The 14,928-nt window shown below is 35.0% G+C and overlaps 1 pseudogene; it reads left to right on the top strand.

The window, feature by feature from the left end:
- Positions 1 to 1,628: 1,628 nt before the first annotated feature.
- On the top strand, positions 1,629 to 2,579 carry LOC146889254 (melanoma-associated antigen 10-like; annotated as a pseudogene).
- Positions 2,580 to 14,928: the final 12,349 nt, after the last annotated feature.

The following is a 14,928-nucleotide window of genomic DNA, read 5'->3' as shown; positions in this document are numbered from 1 at the left end:
GATCAACTGAGATACACAGTCTCCTAGGAATGAGCAAGTACTAGATTTTTAGACTTTTCATTCACAGCTAGACATTGTTTAACTGCAGTCTGTAAGCCATTTCAATAAATTATATATGTAATATTATATATACATATATACGTATATACATTCCATAAATTCTTTAACTTTATAGACCCCTGACATGGTCCATGTTCATTTCCTCCAATGGTAGGGGAGTTGATTTAAGAAGTGTAATTTCTGGTCTAATAAGATACCTTGTTAACACAGAATGATTAAGACTGTATACAGTGAAGATTAATATTACAAGTGAAGAATGAGAGAATTTCCAGTTTCTCAATTCCATCAGTCTTCCCACTAAAAAAACTGAGAATGCAGTGCAAGAGCCACAGTAGGATGAGACTCATGTCTGACAGTCATTAGTGTGAACATAAGGGTACTTTTCACTGAGGAGAGCTGTATTCCTCACAAAGCTATGCCAATATTTCCCATCATTGAGGAGTCCCTGAACAGCTGTGTTTAAAGATGGTGTTCCATCACATCTTAACCTTCTTAATCTTAGGAATGTGGAGAGTTCTCCAGAGAATTTGACCTTAGCCCATCAGATGCATTGAATCCAAATCATGCTAGTGGGAAGCTGATTATAAAAAAGACTAGCCAAACAGACTCTGGTGATCCCAGGACATGAACTTACCTGTCAAGTCTGAGAAGCCCAGAGCTGTGCTGACATTCCTCAGCTCAAGCTGCCTCTCTATTGCTCTTATAGAGCTTTCTGAAACTGTGGTTAGCTTATTGATGCCAGTCACATGCTCTCAGATAGCAGTACAGAAGATTATCTTGAAGTGTCAGGAACCAAGATGAGGTACAAATGCTGAACAGGCCCCAATGACACAAACCAACTAGAATAGAAGAGACCCCCTCCCCATGTACGTCATTCTAGTCCTGTGACCCAAGATCTTGCCAACTTTCAGTGCCTTGAGATCTTTTCTCTCTCTCATATTGCTACCAGTTCCTAGAGAAAAAGCCAACTAGAAAGAAAGCTGACCAGTGAACTTCTGGGATATATCCTACCAAGAAGATCTGTAAGCTGGCTTTTCTTTTCACAGTCACAAGGGTTGAGGATTTTAGATGAGACCATTTACTATTTCTCTCCTTTCCAGGCTTGTGGAAGCTCATCACCTACACATCTGCTCATACTTCTACCCACTGCTTTTTGTAAAGTCATCATGCGCCGTTATCAAAAGTGTTTATGTCTCCCTCTGGAGAGTGATTTTCAGGATCCAGATGAAGTGGAGGACTTGGTGTTTGTATTGGTTCCCATACCTGAAGAAGAGGAGAATGGGGAGGAGGAGGATGCAGTGGAAGAGAAAGAAGAATAAGGATAAGAGGAGGGTGAAGAGGAGAGAGAAGAAGGAAGAGATGAAAAAGGAAGAGGAAGAATAGGAAAAAATAAAGAATCAGGGTAATAAGATAATGAGGAAGAAGAGAATGAAAAGGAGAAGGAAATGGAAGAGTGGGAAGAGTATGAAAAAGAAGAATGAGAAGAATATGAAGAAATAAAAGAATATGATGACTATTATACATCTTCCATACCTTTTTCCTATTTAAATGTCTCTTTACCTACATCGATGTCTACCTTCCCCATCCCATTCTCCAGCTCTTTTCTGTTTCAGTGCACTGAGGAAGAGGGGTGTGCTTCAGGAGTACTGATCCCTCAGAAAGCTCAGAGTTTCTTTGCATCCACATTTCAAAAAGAACTTTAGATGAGTCCAGGAATTATCCAGTCTTCAAAAGATATTCAATCTTTGTTAAATAGCCAACTAAAAGAAAAGATGATCGATTTAGTGTATGCTATGATCTTCAAGTACCAAGTGAAGGAACCTATCACAAAAATATTAGAGACTATCAGCAAAGAATACTGGAAACAATTTCACGTGATCTTTATGGTTGTGTCTAGGTGTCTGTACATTCTTTTTGGCATTGATATAAAGGAAGACTATGTCATAAGAAACTCCTATGCCTTTGCCAATTCACCGAGCCTCACCTATGAAGAAAAGGTGAATGGACATCAAAGAATGCCTAGAAATGGCTTTCTTATAGTTATTCTTGGCTTGATATTCATAGAAGGGAACTGTGCTTCTGAAGAAAGTATCTGGGAATTCCTGAATATAATGGGAATATATGATAGGGAGGCTCATCCTGTCTATGGAGAGCCCAAAACATTTCTGACAAGAGATTTGGTACAACAAAATTATTTGATGTATCAGCAGAAACCTAACAGTCATCTCTCATGCTTTGAGTTCTTGTGGGGTCCAAGAGCTCATGCTGAAACGACCAAGATGAAAGTTCTGGAATTTTTGGCAAAGATCAATGAGTGTGACCCACTTTCTCTTTTATTTTTGTATGAAGAGGCTTTAAGAGAAGAGGAAGAGAGGGCCTGGGCCCGAAGTATGTCTCCAAATATAAGTCCAGTCACCTTGACTTCAGGGCATACATTTCCAGCTTGTATCCAGATTGTTGGATTTGTTTTTGAATGTATTCACTCTGATTTTGAAAAGAGGAGTCAAAGGTCTATGTAATGGAAGGTCAAAGTTAGCTTGAGTAGAAAACAGTGGAGCACAACATTGTTTTATATACCTTTTGAGGGGATTATTATTTTTCATTTGAGATAAACTATCAAATGTTATTTCTTATAGTAAATGATTTATTAGCTTTGCTATCCAAGTTATGAATGACCTTGATCACATGTTCAGTACAATTTATTATGTTTTTGGAAAATATAAAGAATAAAAGTGGGTAATGTTTTATTTTTAGATTTATATACTATTCTATTATGTAAAGTTAAATGCTGTATTTTATTATTTGTGTTGCTTACTGGAAAAAACAAAAACAGAAAAATACCAGTAAATTTTAGCAAAAAAAATCTTAACTCACTGAATCATTGATTTATGAAATGTTTGTTGACTATTTATCTTTGGATGATACTACTTTAATAGTACAGAAAACATGGATAAATTTAGACACACACCTGCTCAGAGAATTATAGAACCTACAGAGAACTACTGTATCAAGAACAAGGTGACATGTCTTATACTATATAGGAAAACATAAGAATAAATTGAAACAAGAAAAAAGAGCTACCCATCAGGAGCAAAAGTCAGAACAATTTTACTGGAGACTTGGCAGACTCTAACTCCTTTCGATATAATTTTATATTAAGGCATGGAAAGTTTCAGGGACCACACAAACAGAATCTTGTAAGAGAAAGATAACCCTTAAATGAAAATTACTCTGAGCTGTTTTCTTGGAATTTGGGATAAACAAGAGAGGGTTCTTGATCTAGTCGGTGTAGAAGGTGCTTTAGTCTGGACTCAGAACATGCACTAAATGTTATACTCACAAGAACTGAAAAAAAATTCTGGGGAGTAATAAGGGAATCTCTTGGACTGATGTCCCGATACCATCAGGCTGCCATTTCTTTTCTGGTCTGGGAGAGACAGGACTCATTCTATTATTATTTCATTTTGATTGCTATTTGTCTAAATCTAATCTGGGTCATGGATTTCCTGGTATTAATTTCAAAATATATCCAGAAACTGAGCAGCTAGAAGGGAGGAAAAAGTTAGTCTTTGACTGAATTCTAAGAATCCTGAGTTACTTTAGACTGGGTTACAATGCTTTAACTATTGTATAGTTAAGTTTCAACTATACAATAATTTATCATCTAAGATGGAAAATATCACAACTTTTATTTGTAATGCTGAATTTTTTGTTATTTTGATATTCTTTACCATGTTGAACTACCTCTTTTCTGAATTATAGACAACAATATGATAACCTGAGGGAGAGGATGGCAGGGTTCACCCTACCATTCACTAAACTATTAATATGTCTTGGCAGTGTACCAGGTGTTTTATTCACAGTCAATGAATTTTTACTGTGCTGCCACATCTCTCGAAACTGATTCTGAGAGGAGCAATGTCAGATTCCTAGTGCTTGATAATTACCCCCAAGGTCATGTAGCTGGTATATGCCAGCACTCAACAAGCATTTATCTAGAGTACACACTGCTCCAACTCTGCTCAGCCTCAGGTACCTTCAGTTCATTTCCTGCTATTCCAAAATGTCTTAATGGAAAAAAATCCTGCCATGTTCACATAATGGGAGCATAAGGAATTAGACATGAAAATAAAACACAATGTGAGATGTGTCTTCATTGTATGAGGATTGTCTTGTTCCATCCCTTAGGAAATTTCATTGCAGGCTTTCCTGAGATACTGGAAGTTCGTTACTATAACCTCATTTTTCTGAATCAAAGCAAACTTTTTCTGTTGTTTTCCATTGTTTACTCCTCCCCAAAGCAGGAGTCCACTATATTGAGCATATCAATACTGCATCCTCCTCTGCAAGCTATGGCTCTCTTCTAGTGGCATTATTTGTTGCATCACTCTTTGTTCTTCCCTTGACATAGGACATTTCAATGCTTTGTAAAAAGTTCCCAAACTCATCTCCCTTGATCTTTGGATTCCCTCTGCTTTGCTTTGATTGTTTTCCCTTCAAAATTTCTCAGGGAAACTTAATAGAAGGTGAGTTTGTTATGAGGGGCACTATCTTATAGCTAGATTCATATTTTTAAAAGGACATGACACTCAAGAGAAATTTTCTTCTTTTGTCCTTTCTGCAATGGAATCAAACACCATTCATACTCCCTAGAGAATGATTTACAGACTTGGGGCTTAGCATCAGTGAGCAACTCACACTTGACTCCAATCCTGCCATTTTCTTTGTTTTGGACTATTTTAACTCTAAAAGGATTTTCTTACTTTCTTAAGCAAAAGATCAATAATACCCTCTATAGAGAGCAAGATTAAGGCAATGATTTCCAGAATAATGAAACTCCTATGAACATGACTTAAGATACTGAGACATTTTCACTTTACTGGAAGAAACAAGGATTGGGTAAAGGTTTTTAAGAACTAGGGTGAATGTTCAATCAGAACATTATCGTTGAGTGAATGAAAGTAAGTTTACAGAATCTATGAAAAGACTAAATGGCAATGCTCCTCAACCCTGAAGTCCAAATTCAACAGAGGGTAGGAAAAGATTCAAATGCAATATTTTTAAAAAGTACACAATATAGGTAAGGTTTGTGCTGAAAAGGAGATCTTTGTAAATAGAATTTGGGAATACTGAGTCATCACTACCAGTCAGATGCTTCAATGTGGTCCAATCAGTCTAATAATGGAGTGGGTCTGTGAGTCACACCTATGTTCATTCACAAGGACACACCAATGTATCCTGCATCCATTTGGTTGAACCATTTATTTTGGCTACTGTAGTAGTTCAGTGTTCTTCGTTCTGTGTTTCAGGCCTGTAACATTCTTGAAGCTGACTGAAGGTTGTTTGTTTTCCTTCATTGATGAAATTCCTCTATAGACTGGAATTATGTTAGTGTCTAGGGTAAATATCATATGACTTCAGTTGAGGCAGGCAGACAGGGAGCAATGAAGACAGTATGAAGCAACACAGGGTTAAACAGAAGTGGGGATTTCTTTGGACTTGGTATAGAAACGACATTGCAAATAAAAGAAGTGATGGACATTTCTACAAAAAAATAAATTCATATGGGTGTGCCTGACTCAGATATTTTTTTTTTGGATATTTAAGTGTCAGCACACTAAGGAGTAGATACTATAATGCTGCAGCAGCTGGCCTCCTCCATTCACATTAGATTCTATCTGGGGTAAAGGTTAGTTCCAGGTTGTAAACTTTTGCAAGAATATGAAGATGACATAATTCTCTCTGAAACAAATGGTGCCTGATGAATTCAAACCTAAAGCATGATACATCATCTGTTTGAGAACACTATTGCCTTGAAGATGTTGTTTGTAAATAAAAACAAGATTTCTATGTTAATGTTAGCCATGACACTCTCCCATGGAAATTAAAAAGCTACATGAAAAATTATATGCTAGAATTTTTTCATGTGGATAATTAGAAGAGACAAAGTACATGTCATACAATTCAAATCCCTGAATATGACTATTCAAATTTTTGATTTAATGATTTACCCTTTTGTTTCCTTGTTTCTCCATAAAAAATTGATGAACTTATAAGACAATAAAAATAGTAAATATGCAAAGCAGAACGAAATCACAAGGCATTTAATTTGGGTAGTATGTTTGAGGACAGAGGGGGAGAAAGGATTCTGGAAACTATAGGAAAGTTTTATGAAATGGTAGAGAAGTGGATACATATTCTGAGTCCTGGAGGTTGCTGATGAGACATGATAGTGCCCTACTTTTCTTTATATTACTGTTATACTGGCTATGACCAAATGCAACATAGGTCTGAAAGGGTTTACTTTGCTTCCACTTCCGGATCTCAGACCATTGTTTAGGGACATCAGGTCAAGAGATCAAGGCAGGAATCTAGAAGCAGGAATTGCAGTACAGGCCAAGAAGGAACAATGCTTACTGGCTTGCTCCCATGGCTTTCTTGGTTTGCATTTTATATACTCAAGATAACCCACCCATATAGCACAGCCCTCAATAGCCTAGGCTTGCCACACCAATTATTTAATAAGAAAATGCTCCATAGACTTGCCTCAGACTGATCTCATTGGAGTTTTTACTCAGTTAAGGTTCTGACTTCCCAAATGGCTCTAGAGTGGGGCAAGTTCATAAAAACAAACAAACAAACAGTACAAATATTTTCCTCTTAATTGACATTGGGAATCAGTGGGAGAAGTTCTGTTATGATTTGGATTAGGAGTAGAGACGAGAAAGGGTGTACTTGAATATGATTTGGATTAGGTGTAGAGATGAGAAAGGGTGTACTTGAAGGTTGACAGAAAATATAGATATAGTGATGTTAGAGGATTATCTGGCGAAAGTGTTCAGTAGACAGTTGGAATCCAGAGTTAGATTGTCAGAGAAGGGAGCTTGGCTAGAAACCATGTTTAGCTGAATCATAGAGATTGTTTAAAATGGTTGTGCTCCTTGTGACTAGATACAGGGTTTGGTTACTGGCCCAATACCTTAGTAGACCTGCTTTAGACCGTACCAAAAAGCTAGACTGCTTTTGAGACAATTGAGATAGTGAAGACTCAACTATTTCCTAAGCCGATTTACAAAGGTCTCCTATATCACATCCTTCCTTATCAAATAAAAAGTGGCATACATTCTAGATGGTGTCATTCATAAGGTCTATAATCCAGTATAGGGCTTTTTCTTATAAATTACTTCTGACATTTACATAGTATAGAAAAGTGTCCTTTTTATTAATTTCTAAACTTCATTCCTCTTCCACATTCAGAGACAAACAAATATCCAAAACCTAGGCATTTAATTTAGGATATGTTTCCACATAATACTATCCACCTTCAAAGTATTTCAAAATAAATATTTTTAGGAGTTCATGAATGTGAGTGATGGTTTGATGTGAAAATATTATAACAAAATTTATCTTTAGCATACATAATCTTCTGTAATATAAATTTCTCTAGTGCATGTCCTTTCAATGACATTTTAGTAACTTTCTTTCATCCATAGAGTACTATATGGACTGTTTCTGCTCTGAGGTCCCCCACTTGCCTTTTACAACTTAGGCCCTGAATATTGGACACCCATTCCCTGTCTATTTACTATAGTCACAAACACTTCCTATACCTTTTTGAATATATCAAACTCTTTCTTTCTTAGGTTTTTGTGCTTACTTCTATCCCTCTTCCTCCAGCCTTCCTCCAGTAGACTCTTTGCTCTACTGTACTTTAAGTCCCTGTCCCAATTAAACCAATTCAGAAAGAGCCTCTGCCACTATTTTCTTTTTATGGTTTTCATTTTCATACATTTCTGAACAGTTAAATGTCTCATTTTTATAATAGAAAACATAAGCGAGTAGATAGGGCATTTCACCAGTCTTGGCTAAAGACATTGGTTTTAAACATATATATATTTCAAAAACAAATGATTGGGTAATTAAGGCACACACATTGGTTACTATCATGGGAGCACTAATAATTTAAATTAATTTGTTGCAATTAGTGTATTAATAATACACTATTTGAATGATAGCTACATTTTATTCAATCAATATTATTTTAACTTTGTGGGTAAAACATTAGTCTGGATAGTTCAATATAAGTACAAACAGTAAAATTAACAATGAATCCTATTGTTGAAAATGGCTATTTTGTTCAGTACAGGCAGACTCAGTAGTAGTTTGTACTAATGTAGAGACCAATTACTTACATATAGAATTGTAAATGAAAGTCAAGGGAAAACATATTTTGTTTTACTTATAATAGAAATAAAGAAACTTTTCTGTGGATGACCTTATCATATGGCAACAGTGTCTAAAATCTCATTTATTCCAGATTATCTCATAATTTCCAAATATTTATTAAAATGATTTAAATATACTTTATAAATTTTAATTGTCTGTGGTCATATTCAATTGTCATTTTTTCAGTCTTATCATACTTCTTTATGTTGTTAGTTAGCTTCTAATTTCCCCAATTCAATAATTACCTGTCCAATAACTTCCGTTATCAAATATGTTTGTGTGAGAAGATCACTGAAATACAAATCCTTGTGAGTATGCCACCCAAGTTCCTTAAAAGCATGTATTGCTTCACATTTCAATTCATTCTCATTGTCCTAGTTAGTTTTTTGTCCAGCTTTAAAATCACTTGAGAAGAGGAAACTTCAACTGAGAAAATGCTTCCATGAAATTGGTTGGTTCATAGGCAAGCCTCTTGGATATTTTCTTATATATCATTATTGAATAATGATTGATGCAGAAGTGCCCAACCTACTGTGAATGGTGCCAATCATTAGCAGTTGGTCCTAAGTCTTATAAGAAAGCATGTTGACCAAACCATGGAGAATAAACCAGTACGTATTGTTCCTTCATGGCTTCTGCTTCAGTTCCTATAGTCAGCCAAGTTCCTTTCTTGTGTTTCTGCTGTGATTTCCTTTCATGATAGACTGTGATCAGGATATGTAAACAGAAGAAAACTCCCTAAAGTCTGAGTTACTTTGGGTTATGACCTTTATCAAAGCAACAGGAAGCAAACTGAAACACATTTACACACATAAACACATAATAATATATGTTGATGAAAGTTTATGTATCTATATACACATGAGTAAAAACTATGAGGTTCTATTTTGTTTATTTAAAATTGAAATAATAATCTACATGTTTTGTTGCATTTTCTGTTTCTCAGGTAGGGATATACAGCAGTATATTCTTTCTACTACCTAATGCAATTATAGTTTGGCTGTGTGTGTGTGTGTGTGTGTGTGTGTGTGTGTGTGTATGTATGTGTATTTCACCTAGATTTCTTATACAGACCTAGCCCATTTGCCTAGGGGTGGTACCTCACACAGTGAACTGAGCATGCCTCCATCAATTTGAAATCTAGAAAATGCCCCTATACATGTACCCATTGGCTGATATGACTTAGACATTACTCAGTTGACATTCCCTCTTTTCTGGTGTGCCAACTTGATATAAACTATCACAAAAGTAGAAATAGAATATATATGGAATATATATATAAATACATGTATATATAAACAGAAAATGTATATATATATAATACTATAATTTCATCATTTCTGAATTCTTTTTGCTACTTCCATACCCTAAAATGTATATGACATAAAGTAAATGGAAATTCCTCACTGAATTATCATTCAATTTTATACTAATCATTTTTTTATTTCAATAGCATATAGAAGCATATATTGCTAAATGCTTACCTTTTGGTTTTTACTCCATAGGAACATTTTATGACAGTTAATTTGTTAAATGTTGTAATATATATTTATATTAATAAATATTGCCTGACACTTTTCTAAAAATTTTTAAAGCTTATTTTCTCAAAGTTACAAGCTCTCTCTCTCTCTCTCTCTCTCTCTCTCTATATATATATATATATATATATATATATTCTAAGAATGACCAAGATTTAATATTTACTTTATTATCTCCAGTTTGATAATTAGTTATATAATGATAGCCATTCATTTTGGGGGGATTTGTCAGAGTACCAGGCAAATGAAATTGTTTGTAAGATGATTTATATTTACTTTATGCAATTGGCCTATACTCATCTTTCTATCTGGTTATTTTTATACATGTAACAATAAGATACTTTAAAAGTTATAGATATTAATTTTTTATCCACCATCAATATTAAGGACACAGTGTAAATACTTTTGGTTTCTTACAAATAAAGACTTCGGTTGTCACAGATCTTCTTTACTGCAGTTGAGAAATCCTGGCAACACACAAACAACATAAAGAAATTCTGGCTCTTGTCATTGATATTTTAAATTTTTCTTATACGTTCATGGCTGCTGAGTATACTACTCAGCCCCATTTCTACCTGTGCTTTATTTTCATACCTTCCCATTAATCCTCTTTGTTCCTCTAGATGATTTCATTTCTACTTTTGTGATGACTAATCATGGTTATCAAGTTGACACACCAGGGAAGAAGGCACATCAACTGAGGAGTTGCCTCAGTCATATCTGCCAATGGGCATATCTGTGGAAGCATTTTCTTGATTATGTAGGTGGGCTTAGTCCAGTGTGAAAAGTAGGACCTCTGGGCAAGAGGGCTAGGACTGTACATGAAGCCTATGTGAACATGGACCTGGGAGAAAGCTAGTAAGCAGTATTGCTCTTTGGTTTCTTCTTCAGACTTGGTTTCCTTTCAGACTTGGTTTTCTTTGATGACAAATGTCAATAAACTCTTTCTACCTCACGTTCCTTTGCCATGGTAATTATTATAATAGTAGAAAGAAAGCTAGAAGAACTTTCATTGAATATATACATGTGTGATTTTTGTGACTATAAAAAATTCAGGAACCACAATAGAGAATAATTTATTTAACTTAATTTGCTTAATACAATTGTCTACACTTATATCCCTTTTCTTGAAAATTACATGATTTTGTTCTTTTTTAAAGCTTAAAAGTATTTCATTTTGCACACATATAACATTTTCCTCATTTTATTCTCTGTTGTTGGACACACGTATTTCTTCCATTATTTAGCTCTTGTGGGTAACACTGCAATGACCATTCAAGTGCAAGTATTTCTGTGATTTGCTGACTTGAAGGTCTACAGGTAAATAGCCAAGGATGGGACAACTGAATTATGTAGTAGGTGTGTGTTTAGTTTTGGAGATACCATTGCAATGATTTTCACAGATATTGTACTAATTTACACTGATAACTGAAGTGTCTAAGGATTCCTAATTGTCTCTATCCTTACCAGCATTTGTTATTGTTTGTTTTCTTAGACACTAATATTTTGAACTGATTAAAATAGGATCTCTATGTAGATTAGATATGCATTTCTTTTATGGAGAGTAAGGTTAGGAGAGAAAGGTTAAATATTTTTATCCATTTGTCACTTATATATTGCATATTGAGAATTATCTGTTCATTTCTTATGCTCGTTTGTTAATTAGTTTGTTTTCGTTCTTGTTCCTTGGTGTTTGCAGTTCTTAATAAGCTTTAAGTATTAATCATTTGTTAAACTTATAGCTGGTGATTTTTTTAAACAGTCTATGGACTATCTCTTTGCTTGATTAACTGTTTTCTCTACCGTGGAGGTTTCAAATTTAATCAGGTCCCATTTGCCCCTTGTTTTCCATAGTTCCTAAATTTTAGGCAGAGACTGTGCCTTTATTTCCAGGCTACCCCAACAAAATAATTACACAGAAACTATATTAATTACAATACTGTTTGGTCAATAGCTTAGGCATATTTCTAGCTAACCCTTATATTTTGAATTAACCCATTTCTAATAATCTGGGAATCACAATGAGGTTGTGACCTGCTGGTAAAGTTCTGGCATGGCCTACTCATGAAGTTCTGGCATATCCTTCTCCTTCAGCAGCTACATGGCATCTCTTTGACTCCACCTACTTTTTCTCTATATCACTGTTCAGATTTCTCACCTGACTTTACTCTGCTAAGCCATTGGCCAAAACAACTTCTTTAATAATCAATGGTAATAAAACAAATTCATAACATAGAGAGGGGAATCTCCCTTCACTAAATGACTGTGATTCTTTTCAGAAATTCTTCTCTTATCCTTATATCATGAAATGTTGCAAATGTTTTGTTTTTCTTTTTCTTCTAACAGTGTCAGAGATATGGCTATTGCTTTATGGGCCTTGATATAATTGGTGCTGATTTTTGTGCAACACAAAAATAAAGACATAGTTTCAATTTTCTGTTGATAGATGATATATAATTTTTTCAACACCATTTGTTTAAAAAGTTGTCTTTTTAATGCATATTTCTGTATCTCTGTCAAAAAGTAGGTTACTGCACTACTGCAGAGCTGTATCTGAAACCGCTTTTCTGATCCATTAATCTATGTGTCTCTCCTTGTGCATGTACCATGTTTTAAAAAGATTAGTCTTATATTATACATACTAGGGCTTTGTCTACATTTATATTTGTATCATGACCTTGCCTTTTGCCTATAAAAGTCAGAATTTGGTGTCAGATTCCCTATAATTGGAATAATGGCTGATTGTGAGCCACCATGTCAGTGCTAGAAACTGAACAGTTCTTTACACAAGCTACAATTTCTCTTGACTGCTGATTCAGCTCTCTAGCCCACTCTATCATGTATATCAGGTAAGCTGAGACCACTAGAATATTTTTTGCTCCAAATTGATTTGATCATCTATGCTTTCATATGAATTTTAAGATTATCTCTTTTTTCTATCTCTGTGAAGAACATCGCTAGAGTTTTGATTGAGATTGCATTGAATCCATAGATCACATCTGGTAGAACAGTCATCTTCAAAACACAAATGCTTCCAATCCATGTATATAGAAGGCCTTTTCATATTTTAGTATCTTCTCCAATGTATTTTGATGCGGGAGAATTGTCTGTATTCTGTCAATCATATTTTAATAAAACGCTGATTGGCCAGGCAGGAAGTATAGGTGGGTCAACCAGACAGGAAGTAGAGGCAGGCAATGAGAATAGGAAAAGTCTAGGGAGGAGGAAGCTCCCCTGCCAATTCTGCCCAGACCACCAGAGAGGAAAGATGTAAGCTGCTTTATGGAGAGTAAGGTTAGGAGAGAAAGGTACTAAGCCATTATGGCTAACATAGATAATGATAATGGATTAATATAAGTTACAAGGACTAATAAGAAGCCTGACCTAATGGGCCAATCAGTTTATAATCTTATGAAGTCTTGTGTGTGATTTTCCTTGGAAGTTGCCGGCTGTGGGGTACCGGGCGGGAGAGGTACCCCAACAAGCCGGCCTCTCATGTTACACAAGCCGGCCTTCATGTTACAGTATTTCTTCAGTATTTTATAATTTTCATTGTAGAGCTCTTTTACTTTCGTATTTAGATTTATTTTAATGTATTTTGAAAGCAATTTTTAAAGCGTTAGCTTTCCTAATTTCTTTCCCAGTTTCTTTGTTATTGATATATAGAATGGCTTTTAGTTTTCCTATAATTTTGTATCCTGCTTCCTTTCTGAAAGTGCTTATCAATTCTATGTGCTTTCTTGTAATAAAAATATAAAGACATACTGAGGAAAGTATGATGGTCAGAAACTTTAGAACTAGAGAAAAATGAAAAGAACTATAAGAAATTATTTTCCTGTTTTTTTGTTTTGCATATATATATATCATATATACAGTTTATACACACACAGACACACACACAGACATACACAAAGACACACAGACACACACACATAATATATATGTGTATGTATATATATATATATAGTTTTGGTTTTGATTTTGCTTTTTGATGCAGGGTTTCTTTGTGGAGCCTAGACTGTCCTAGAACTCTCTCTGTAGAGCAGGCTGGCTTCAAACTGTTTCTCCTTGAGACTGGATAAATCTTCTGAAGGCCAGGATGACCTTGAACTCATAGAGATCTGCCTACCTCTGCCTCCTGAGTGCTGGGATTAAAGTTGTGTGCCACCATTGTCCAGCTTATTTCTTTGTATTTTTAATTGCTTTTGGGAAATATAGATAAGATCAATGTTAAACTATAATGTAATAAGATAGATAAAGAAGAAATTATTTGTCTAGCATTAGAAAAAAACTTTTGCATCACTTGCCTTATACTAGACAAATTAAAACAGGCCTTGTGGAAGGACCATCTCCTCCTACATCTTGGTTTTATCAAAAGGCATTGGGGCATGTATACAGAAAAGTAACATTATACAGACCAAGCAGCTTATTTTTAGGAATATATTTGCATATATACAAGCATATATATATAGTAATAATTATAAAAAGAGGTTGTGGATTTGAAAGATTTCAAGGAAGGATGGACAGGAGGGTTTGGATGGAGCACAGAAAAGAGTTAAATGATGCAATTTTATATAAATGGGAAAAATGAAAAGGAAAATTGGAAATTTGATCTCCCGTTCTGTGCCTGGCTGAAGCTGGCAAGTATGATATTTCCCTGTTAAGGCAGGAAGTGAAACTTCCTTCCCCTGTCTAGAGATCATTTCTCCACATGACATTATAGGAATATACTTTATATCTCCATGTATATAGTATTGATACTTTATCCATCGATTGATTGGCTAATTTACAAAAGGCTATATTTCTACTCTTCTGTCAAACTACATAATCCTTGTGAGGTGGTCCTTTTCAACTTTAGTGATGACACAGAGACTGATTTTTTCCAAGCTGGCATAGTTAGTACTCTGCTGGAGAGTTTTCAGATTTTTTTATACCTATGATAATTTGGGGACTAGAGATTAAAATCAGTTGACACAATCCTATTGTTACTCTTTTTTTTTCCTTTTTTATTGATCTTATTGAGCCATACACTTTTCGTTGCTCCCTTCAACTTGAACCCTGTCCCATGGTCCCCATGCTCTTATTTTACTCAGGAGATTTTGTC

The sequence above is a fragment of the Myodes glareolus genome, chromosome X, assembly GCF_982192425.1.
Source record: "Myodes glareolus chromosome X, mMyoGla1.1, whole genome shotgun sequence".
Lineage (NCBI taxonomy): Eukaryota > Metazoa > Chordata > Mammalia > Rodentia > Cricetidae > Myodes > Myodes glareolus.
This window is presented reverse-complemented; position numbering and strand designations above follow the sequence as displayed.